The sequence below is a fragment of the Pteropus vampyrus genome, unplaced genomic scaffold (genome assembly GCF_000151845.1).
Source record: "Pteropus vampyrus isolate Shadow unplaced genomic scaffold, Pvam_2.0 Scaffold163, whole genome shotgun sequence".
In the NCBI taxonomy this organism is placed as follows: domain Eukaryota; kingdom Metazoa; phylum Chordata; class Mammalia; order Chiroptera; family Pteropodidae; genus Pteropus; species Pteropus vampyrus.
In genome coordinates, this window is record NW_011888944.1 from 2,515,756 (window position 1) to 2,527,683 (window position 11,928).

An 11,928-nucleotide genomic window follows, 5' to 3' on the forward strand; every position below is an offset into this window, starting at 1 on the left:
TGTTGACATCTCCAACTACGATTGGAAATCTCTCCATTCCTCCTTTAGTGCTATCGGTTTCTACTTCATGCATTTTGAAGCTCTGTTACAATATGCCCACACATTTAGGATTGGTGGGTGTTCTTGATAAATTGAATCTTTTGCTATCATGAAATGTTCCTCTTTACCGCTGGTAATATTCTTAAAGTCTACTTTGTCTGATGTTAATATAGTCACTCAGTTTTATTATCAGTGTTTGCCTCGTATATCATTTTGTACCCTTTTACTTTTATAATGTAAGACCCTGCCGATAGTCTGTTTCTGTTCTCCTCTAGGCAATTGCTATTGTTATAACACGATTTACTTCTATATGCTACAAACTCTGTGGTGCATTGTTATTACTTTTTTCTTTAAACAATTCCCTTTGAAAGAATTAAAACATGACGGAAACTTTTCTTTTCCTTACACAGATCATTATCATTTAAACTGTTCTGAATTCTTTTGAGTAGAGCCAAGTTTCCATATGGTATCATTTTCTTTTTGTCCAAAGAACTCCCTTTAACATTTCTTGTAGTGAAGATATCCTCACAATAAATTCTTTCAGTTTTTGCTCATCTGAAAATGTTTTACATTACTCTTCACTTTTCAAAGACTGGATACAAGACGACTTCTTTTTTTTTCGGCCTTTCAGCACTTTAAAGATGTTTTATTGTCTTCTGCCTTGCATTGTTTGTATCATGAAATCTGCAGTCATTCTTATATTTGTTTCTTTGAATATAATGTGTCATTTTCACTTATGGCTCCTTTTAAGATTTTTCTCTATCACTAGTGTGTAGCATTTTGATTATGATGGACCTTGGTATGGATTTCTTTGTTTTTATTTTGCTCAGTGCTTGTTGAACTTTTTGACTGTGAATGTTTATAGTTTTCATCAAATTTGAATAAAATTTCAGTCATTGTTTTGAAAGTATTCTTTTCTACCTCCCTCCATTTTTTAGATTCTGGATGCATTTATATTAGACTAATTGATATTATCTCTCATATTATCGGGTCTCTTAATTTTTTTGTCTTTTTTTTCTCTGTGCTTAATTTTAAGTAGTTTCTATTGCTATGTTTTTATATTATACTGATCTTTTTTTCCTGTTGATGTGTAATCTGTTATTAATTTCACACAACGAATTTTTCATTTAAGATAGTGTATTTTTCGGATATAGAAGTTTCCTTTGGGTTTCTTTTTATTTCTCCAGTTTCTGACCTCATCATTTTCATGTTTTCTTGTAAATGCATAAATATATATATATATGCACTTTAAAGTGCTTGTCTGTGACTTTCATTATCTATGTAGTATCTAGATCTACTTTTATCGATAGAGAGGTTCTTGTGAATGGAAATATCTCTGCAATAGGCTAAAAACCTCTCTGTATCTCTCAGCTGGTAGCGTATTTGGCTTTAAGTAGCAGAATAATGGACTAAGTAACAAATGAACAGAGGTTTATATAAAATATCTCGAGATAAGCAATTGCTGGTTCTAATTCAACAGTAAAAAATACTGTGATTTTTTTGGTTTGTTTTTCTCATGTTGGGAACCTATTGTTTCAAGGAAACGAAAAGCCTTCAGTTGTCACGACTGTATTCCAACTAGGAAAAGTATCATGCCTCAAGTCTATTTTTTTTCCCCTCGAAACAATGGTTTCCTGGAAATTCAACCAGGTGGCTTTCCACGTTGTTGGCCAGACCGGGTCACATGACCTCCTCTAGACTAAACACTTCTCTAGTCGAACAAAACTACAGTGACTGATTTTGAACAATGATACATCTTCCAGAACTAACTGAGGCTCTGATAGCAGGGAAATGGGTGGCCGAGAAGAGACAGTGTCTTCCATACTCTGCAGTGACAAAATATCAAGTTCACCATCAGAATGGCATTTGACTCTCAACTGCTAGGAAATTTGGTAGGAGACAGTCAAGAGCAATGTGTGCAATCTCTAGTGTGATCTTCAACAAGGAGAGGTTCAGAAGCAACTTGAAAGACCCTTGAACTATTTTGTTTCTGTAGTATTTTATGCACAATGAAGCAGTTGAGTTTTATATCAGTTGAATTGTCTGGTGGCACACAAGGGCAGGGAGAGTCACGGTAAATTGAAAAAAGAAAAACGAGACTGGTGAACTCTTCCTTGTCTCTTGAAAGCTTTTACTGTGAGCTGTATGAACTTGAACAACTTATTTAACCTCTTTAAGCTTCAATTTCTTCATCAAAACCTAGAACTAACAATACAGTTTTTGTGGGGATGATGGGAGATGCTGTGGCTGAGAGTAGCCGTTCTCAAAGATTTAGGCGACAGGGCCATTTTACACCCTTAAAAACTGAAAACTCTAACCATCTGTGTTTACATTTGTTATGGCTGCTGATCTTTATCATAGTAAAAATTTAAGAATCGAACGAGGCTACATTTATTAACTCATTAAAAAGAATAAAAATGCATTGCATATTAAAGTTAATAACATTTTAAATGAAAAAAAAAAAAACAAAACTACATTTTCCAAAATGAAAAGTAAAGCTCATGAAAAGGGTGGCGTTGTTTTACATGTCTGCAAATCTCTTCTGGTTTAGTAGAAGACAGCAGGGTTTTCCTATGTTTCTGGCTCCAGTCACATGTCACGCAGGTTCTGGAAAACCCCGTTCCAGGCTTGAGAGAGAATGAGAATGAAAAAGGTAAACAACATTCGCGTTATTGTAAATAACTTTAACGTTATCATGAAAATAGTTTTGATCTCACAGACTTCCCTGAAAGTGTCTCCGGGGGTTCCCGGACTCATATTGAAAACTATTGTTTAAGAAAATAGGACATTTCATCTCCCGGGTAAACATGAGCAAGATATTTAAGGCATCTGAGTCTCAGTTCTCACATCTGTAAAATGGAGACAATACTTCCTATTTCATAGGCCTGCTCCGAGGATTCTTTATGTTCTTTTAGACTAGCGTGGGGGATTCAGCGATTTAGTAAATGCTCAGTGTCAGTCACCGTTACTCCTTAGTGAATGCACAATAAACACGTTTACTTTCCCTTTCTCTATGGCGCAGACGGGACTTTTGAAACATTTTGTTTGAGAAGCGGAGGAGATATCCATAGGGACCAAAAATTTGGATAAAAATGACCTTGTTGAGAAGTCACGATGAATGCGGGCCACCCTCATAGTAATATAAATCATTGCTGGATTTCAGTGATTTCTTGAAACAAACTGTGATATGTGTAAGGCATATTTATTATCCCCATTTTACATAGCAGGCGACTGAGACTCCGAGGTTAAGTGATTTAGTCACAGTCAGAAATCTCTAAAGGGAACCTTTATCTCTCGGCTCCATGTCCTATGCCTTTGAAGTCTCCTCCCTGCCTCCCAGTCCTGAGTTTTGCACATTAATATGCATCTAGTGCACCTGCTCCCAGGAGGCGGGTTCGCCTGCATCAGCGTTTGAAGTTGGTGCCTGAAACTTGTTTTTATTAAGGACGGAAAATTCACTGAATAGACAAATGGACTTGAAGGCCTTTACATCACTTTTGAGATAGAAAGTGCTGGATAAGTGTTATTATCCACGAGCTAGTAATTTGATCAAAAAAGCAATAACTATGCAGAACTAACCCCAAGAAAATGAGATCTGAAAAGGGGGCAGTGGCCATCAACTTTGGGTCAGAAGGCCTCAGGCTTATTCAAATTTCGATTCGGGAAGTTGCAGTGGGCCGAGGAGAAAAAAGTCTGCTTTACACATGAATAAATTGTGCAGCTAACTCCAGTGTAGTGGGTGGCTGGGAGGAATGTGTAAACTCAATATCATTAGCAGAGGAGGCGATGCACCACAGTGATTCCTGGGGGAATCTTGTAGGCAGGATACTGGGGGGGAAAGGTAAAGATGCTAATTAAACATCAGTGGCTCTCTTGAAAGCCTGGCATCTGGCACTATTAGTGTCTGTAGAAGTAATGATGCCAGCGATGGCCTGAGTGTTTTCTCTTGATTAGCCTCGATATCAAGGAGTTTGTATTTTATTTAATTCTCTCAAGAACCTATGAAGGAGGTGGTTTCATTATTCCCATTTACAGGTAAGAAAACTTAGGGATGTTGAATAATTTTTACATGGTCCCAGAGCTAGTGAGTCACACCAAAATCACTTGATTTACTATCTCTTTGAGACTTTTTCAGATAAAATGGTGACTTTTAAGACAATATTTATTGCTGAAGATGTGACCATTTGCTACCTAAAGCCGCTCTGGTTTTCTCTGGATAAATGCCATCTTCTGGGTGTTTACCCACTAGAATTTCCAACATGGATGAGCTTCTGATACCTTGGTAGCGTATTTGGCTTTAAGTAGCAGAATAATGGACTAAGTAACAAATGAACAGAGGTTTATATAAAATATCTTGAGATAAGCAATTGCTGGTTCTAATTCAACAGTAAAAATTACTGTGATTTTTTTGGTTTGTTTTTCTCATGTTGGGAACCTATTGTTTCAAGGAAACGAAAAGCCTTCAGTTGTCACGACTGTATTCCAACTAGGAAAAGTATCATGCCTCCAGTCTATTTTTTTTTCCCCTCGAAACAATGGTTTCCTGGAAATTCAACCAGGTGGCTTTCCACGTTGTTGGCCAGACCGGGTCACATGACCTCCTCTAGACTAAACACTTCTCTAGTCGAACAAAACTACAGTGACTGATTTCGAACAATGATACATCTTCCAGAACTAACTGAGGCTCTGATAGCAGGGAAATGGGTGGCCGAGAAGAGACAGTGTCTTCCATACTCTGCAGTGACAAAATATCAAGTTCACCATCAGAATGGCATTTGACTCTCAACTGCTAGGAAATTTGGTAGGAGAGAGTCAAGAGCAATGTGTGCAATCTCTAGTGTGATCTTCAACAAGGAGAGGTTCAGAAGCAACTTGAAAGACCCTTGAACTATTTTGTTTCTGTAGTATTTTATGCACAATGAAGCAGTTGAGTTTTATATCAGTTGAATTGTCTGGTGGCACACAAGGGCAGGGAGAGTCACGGTAAATTGAAAAAAGAAAAACGAGACTGGTGAACTCTTCCTTGTCTCTTGAAAGCTTTCACTGTGAGCTGTATGAACTTGAACAACTTATTTAACCTCTTTAAGCTTCAATTTCTTCATCAAAAACTAGAACTAACAATACAGTTTTTGTGGGGATGATGGGAGATGCTGTGGCTGAGAGTAGCCGTTCTCAAAGATTTAGGCGACAGGGCCATTTTACACCCTTAAAAACTGAAAACTCTAACCATCTGTGTTTACATTTGTTATGGCTGCTGATCTTTATCATAGTAAAAATTTAAGAATCGAACGAGGCTACATTTATTAACTCATTAAAAAGAATAAAAATGCATTGCATATTAAAGTTAATAACATTTTAAATGAAAAAAAAAAAAACAAAACTACATTTTCCAAAATGAAAAGTAAAGCTCATGAAAAGGGTGGCGTTGTTTTACATGTCTGCAAATCTCTTCTGGTTTAGTAGAAGACAGCAGGGTTTTCCTATGTTTCTGGCTCCAGTCACATGTCACGCAGGTTCTGGAAAACCCCGTTCCAGGCTTGAGAGAGAATGAGAATGAAAAAGGTAAACAACATTCGCGTTATTGTAAATAACTTTAACGTTATCATGAAAATAGTTTTGATCTCACAGACTTCCCTGAAAGTGTCTCCGGGGGTTCCCGGACTCATATTGAAAACTATTGTTTAAGAAAATAGGACATTTCATCTCCCGGGTAAACATGAGCAAGATATTTAAGGCATCTGAGTCTCAGTTCTCACATCTGTAAAATGGAGACAATACTTCCTATTTCATAGGCCTGCTCCGAGGATTCTTTATGTTCTTTTAGACTAGCGTGGGGGATTCAGCGATTTAGTAAATGCTCAGTGTCAGTCACCGTTACTCCTTAGTGAATGCACAATAAACACGTTTACTTTCCCTTTCTCTATGGCGCAGACGGGACTTTTGAAACATTTTGTTTGAGAAGCGGAGGAGATATCCATAGGGACCAAAAATTTGGATAAAAATGACCTTGTTGAGAAGTCACGATGAATGCGGGCCACCCTCATAGTAATATAAATCATTGCTGGATTTCAGTGATTTCTTGAAACAAACTGTGATATGTGTAAGGCATATTTATTATCCCCATTTTACATAGCAGGCGACTGAGACTCCGAGGTTAAGTGATTTAGTCACAGTCAGAAATCTCTAAAGGGAACCTTTATCTCTCGGCTCCATGTCCTATGCCTTTGAAGTCTCCTCCCTGCCTCCCAGTCCTGAGTTTTGCACATTAATATGCATCTAGTGCACCTGCTCCCAGGAGGCGGGTTCGCCTGCATCAGCGTTTGAAGTTGGTGCCTGAAACTTGTTTTTATTAAGGACGGAAAATTCACTGAATAGACAAATGGACTTGAAGGCCTTTACATCACTTTTGAGATAGAAAGTGCTGGATAAGTGTTATTATCCGCGAGCTAGTAATTTGATCAAAAAAGCAATAACTATGCAGAACTAACCCCAAGAAAATGAGATCTGAAAAGGGGGCAGTGGCCATCAACTTTGGGTCAGAAGGCCTCAGGCTTATTCAAATTTCGATTCGGGAAGTTGCAGTGGGCTGAGGAGAAAAAAGTCTGCTTTACACATGAATAAATTGTGCAGCTAACTCCAGTGTAGTGGGTGGCTGGGAAGAATGTGTAAACTCAATATCATTAGCAGAGGAGGCGATGCACCACAGTGATTCCTGGGGGAATCTTGTAGGCAGGATACTGGGGGGGAAAAGGTAAAGATGCTAATTAAACATCAGTGGCTCTCTTGAAAGCCTGGCATCTGGCACTATTAGTGTCTGTAGAAGTAATGATGCCAGCAATGGCCTGAGTGTTTTCTCTTGATTAGCCTCGATATCAAGGAGTTTATATTTTATTTAATTCTCTCAAGAACCTATGAAGGAGGTGTTTTCATTATTCCCATTTACGGGTAAGAAAACTTAGGGATGTTGAATAATTTTTACATGGTCACAGAGCTAGTGAGTCACAGCAAAATCACTTGATTTACTACCTCTTTGAGACTTTTTCAGATAAAATGGGTGACTTTTAAGACAATATTTATTGCTGAAGATGTGACCATTTGCTACCTAAAGCCGCTCTGGTTTTCTCTGGATAAATGCCATCTTCTGGGTGTTTACCCACTAGAATTTCCAACATGGATGAGCTTCTGATACCTGCTATTTCTCCTTACTGATCCTGGAATAATATTCAAAGCCCTGAAACAAAGTCAAAGTTCACTATTCTCTCTGGGTAGGTGCTGGAAGCCAGCAGATGGGAGACAGGAGCTTTGCCATTGTCCAAGTTCACCAACAAGAACCTACAGCATGCAAAGCATGTGTGATGTGAGACAATCTCATACGGGCCTCATCCTGCTCCCTCAGGGGGCTCACAGTGGAGTATGGGGATAACACATATTCATAAATGACGAGTTAGAAGGTGTGAGTATCTTTAAAAAGGACCTTACCTAAGTGTGACAGAAATTCAGAAGCAGAGGAAAGGCAGAAAACACTAGGAGATAATATTCTATGAAGGTCCTGACTAGTGAGGCCTGGGAGGGATTGTGGGAGGGGACAGAGACTAGAAGAGGGGCCAGCAACCTTGATCTGTGGGCCAAGTCCAGCTCACAGACTATTTGTGTAAATAAAACATTATCGGAACATGGTTGTACCCTTTTGTCTATATATTGCCCATGGTTGCTTTCTCATGAAGGCAGAGGAATTAAGTAGTCGCCTCAGAGGTCATAGAGCCCACGAAGCCTAAAATATGTTCTATCTGGTCTGCTACAGAAAGTGTTTTCTAAGCTCTGGACTAGACCCCTGTACTTCATTACTATTGAAGCATCGATATTCCCTTTTATCATGTGGGGGAATAGAGAAAGGGCAGGTTACGTGACTTCCCAAGGTGGAGAGTATTATTGGTAGGTGTCTCCAGGTCTGATACTATTATAGGTCATGTTGACTGCATGCTCTCTGTGCGCTCTGTGTGTTGGCTACTACACTAAACACCCTCCTACGTGTACTGTCTCTCTTATTAGCCACGACATCTGCTGAGGTAGGTGCCTAGATTTTATAGATGAGAGAACTGTAGTGGGCAGAATAATGTCCCCCCTAAATCCATCTCCATCTAGAACCTCGGAATGTAACCTTATTGGAAAATAGAGTCTTCGTAGATGTATTTAGGTAGGGATATGGAGATGAACTTATCCGGGATTTCAGGTGGACCCTAAATCAAGTGACCAGTAGTGTCCTTGTAAGAAGAAGAGGGGAAACAGAGACACACAGGAAAAAGGCCGTGTGAAAATATGGAGGCCACAATTGGAGTGATGCAGCCACAAGCCAAGGGACATCAAGAACCACTGGAAGGTGGAAGAAGCAAGGAAGAAATCACTCCTAGAGCCTTCAGAGGAAGGGTGACCTCGGCGGCACCTTGATGTTAGACATCTAGCCTCCAGAATTGTGAGAGAATAAATGTCTTTTGCCTGAAGCCACCCAGCCCTAGGAAACTAACACAGGGGCAGAGGCGTGAAGAACTTACGTAAATTGCCAGATTCATTTCTAGATCGTGACAGAATTTGGCTCCAGAGACTGTGTTCCTCTCCATGGCACACACTTCCTCCCAGTTGGGGTGGTTCCAGCTATCCAGGCACTCAGCTGGGAGCCCGTGCAGACCACACTCTCACTGAGTAAAGCCACTTGGAATAGGGCAGATGGTGCCTGACCACACTCACCAGCCGGACTTGGGGTGGCAACTGCAGCATAGCATTACGTCACCATGCAGCCAGTGTCTCTAGTAGAGGGAGGTGAATTTTATACCCGACCTACATGCCTGAGAGGCAGCCTGCTGTGTTTATTGGTTCAGACAATTTGTGGGTGGTGGAGCCTGATGGGATGGGCATGGTGCTGCTTGGGGAGCAGCATTTCCTTGTCCAGTGTCTCATCAGGATGCTGGAGAAGAATCTTTAGACTTGAGAGCTCTTCCCTTATATCTGAGCCGACTGCGCTCAGACCCAGGAATGATTGGCAGCTGTCTGGTTTCTCATTGACTCTGCTACATGTGCACAGCATGTCTTAAATCACAATAACCCTGTGGCTTTTACAGATTAGGAAACCGAGACTTACAGAATTAGTTAAAGACACTTGTCCAAGATCACACAACTGCGAGGAGGCTGGTTCAGAACTTAGAATTTGATGTTCTGAACCTAAGTCCAACCCTCTTCCCCTTCCGTGGACATTCTCTCATTTCTTAAGTCTTCGCCTCTGATTTCTGGGGACTCCATCCCCAAGAGTTCCAAAGGCTCTTCAGCACGGTGTCTTCTCTGGACTTTTATTTTCTTCTTCTTCCTCCCTCTAAAGCACAGACCAGCCCGGCAAGGCCCCAGCTGAGTTCTGGCCGCTGTTACAGCCTCTAGCCCGGGACTGCAGGTCTGCTTGGTCACGTGAGCACAGGTATCCGACACTGCCACTGTGGCCCTGAACACGGTCACCTTTCAAGCGGAAGTAGCCTGGCTTCTTGCCCCTTTCCTCTTTCCTTTCAGTCTACGAGCCCCACCCCACCTCCTGGCACACTGGCTGTCACCTCATCCTGGGGACCAGGTGGACTGAGGTGGGAGACAGCAGCAGGCCAGCCCATCACCATATGAGAAGCCTGGAAATGCCATCGCTCTCCGTGTCACTTCCTGACGGCTGACTCCTTGCATCCGCCTCTCACAGAAACATTCCTTAGTTTGATCGAATGGGGAGGAGAGTGGGGTCCATGTGGGAGGTCCTACAGCTGTGTGCTTCCAACTTTTGTTCAAATATTTTTATCCAAGTCTGCTAACTACAGAGGACAGAGAATTTATATGGGGTGGCGGGGCGGGTAGAAGGATGGGGGGTGGGGGAGGCTGGGGGAAGAGCATGGACTTTCTCTGGAGTCTTATGTATTTACCATTAACGTACTCTTTGTATGTTTTAATATAAAAATAAGGCTTTGCCACAAATATTAGAGTAAAATAAATGGTCCAGGGAGATATATTTTGCTTATGATGTGGTTGAACAGAGTGCCAGCTCATAGAGGCATTCTCTTGGCAATATTCTTATATTTATGTAATTTAGAACTACCATCACTAGTTTTTCCATGAATATGCAATTCTTATACTTTTTAAAAACTTAATGTCCTTGTAATTGACTCAATTTTAAACCTAAATACATCTTTTAGCCTCATACAAAGCCCTAGAATCCATAACATGGTGAATTCCAAGTCACGTGAGTCAAATGCTGTGTTCACTAAAGTTAACACAAAACACTAAAACTGGAGGTTCCAACAGGGAGTCTGTGTTCCACAGGAAGTGCTTTACTCCCCAGTTTGAGAAGCAGTGGTCCTCAAACTTTGTGGCACCAGAGACCGGTGCTCCCATGAGCATCTAATGCCTGATGGTCTGAGATGGAGCTGAGGCGGTGATGCTGGCGCTGGGGAGTGGCCGCAAGGACAGATGAAGCTTCGCTTGCTGGTCCGCTACTCACTTCCTGCTATGCGGCCTGGTTCCTAACAAGCCACAGGTACTAGTCTGTGGCTGGAGTTGGGAACCCTTGCTCTAGGGTGACAGAGTGGCCAGAGGGACGGTGTATCTCTTCAGGATTGCGGGGGTGCGGGCATCTGCTGGACCCCGTGTCTCATTTCTTTCTGGAGGCCGCCCCCTCGCCCCGGAGGCTGCCTTTGCCGCTGTCTGTGATCCTGCTCGTGGCTCTGGTTCCAGGATTTTACACATAACGAATCTCTTCGTTCTCGCCAGTGGGGTGAACGTTCATCTTCTTCGGGGCAGAAAAGCCGTCCTGTCTTAATTTGTTCTTCGACACTCTCCGGTTCGTGGTATCAAGTCTACGCTCCGCATTACTCAGTTTTTCTCTAGAGATGAAAAGTTAAGTTTTTGAAAGTCTCTCGAACACAACCAGCCCACTAAATCCTCAAAATTTTCTTTCTGGAAGAGTGGCTTTTCAAGTCTGAGATTTTGACTTCTTGTTCTTACCGGTCTCCTCCCCAAGAGGCTCATGTGTAGAGAAGGTTTTTGTTCCTGGTAGAAAGCTCTCGAAATATTAATGCTCAGCATTTAGTATGTCACCTCTTCCATGAAGCCTCCCTTATCTCCCTAGTCAGTGCTTAGTACCCTTATTTTGTGTTCCATGTGCATATTCCTACCACTGTAGCACGAGATTCTGTAACAATTGTCCCATCTCCCAAGCAACGTGTGATCATCTTGAAGACAAAAGTAATGCTTTTTAATGCTTTATATTTCCAGGGCTTAATACAATGCTTTGCATACTGTAACTGTTAGAAAAATCTATTGTTTTTTGATGGAATAACCCATGTAGCTTGTCTTTCAGTTCATGCCAATGGGCACATATTTAGTATTTACTACATTGTTAATCTGTTTTCAAGGCTGTATTTTATCTTTTCAACTATTTATAAAGTCCTCGAAGTCGCTGAGAATGTTATATCACTATTTTTCTTTTATTCTCTTGCAATACCCTCTCTAGGACTAAGTATACATAAATACTTTAGTCGATGATTAAAATGACTTCTTTCTCTTTTGAAGAAAATAAATCCAGGAAATTTACAGTAACATTTAATGTGGGTCTTCAGATAGGTCATATTGACGGCTGCGTCATCTATCATCTCGGTATGTTAGTGGTTAGGTCTTTGTCAGATCTCCCAGACTTAGGACTGTGTTTACCTAAGTCCCTCTGCTCAGCAAGTCCAGCAGTTGTTTGTGCTGGAGAGAAATTTAATTGAATGTTGAGCCGATTTGGCTGTTTTCCACCAAAAGAGCTCTCGAACCCTCCCCTGGTTTGCCCCTGCGAAATTGCCTGAATAATAGAGGACGTGCTATGCATTTCAC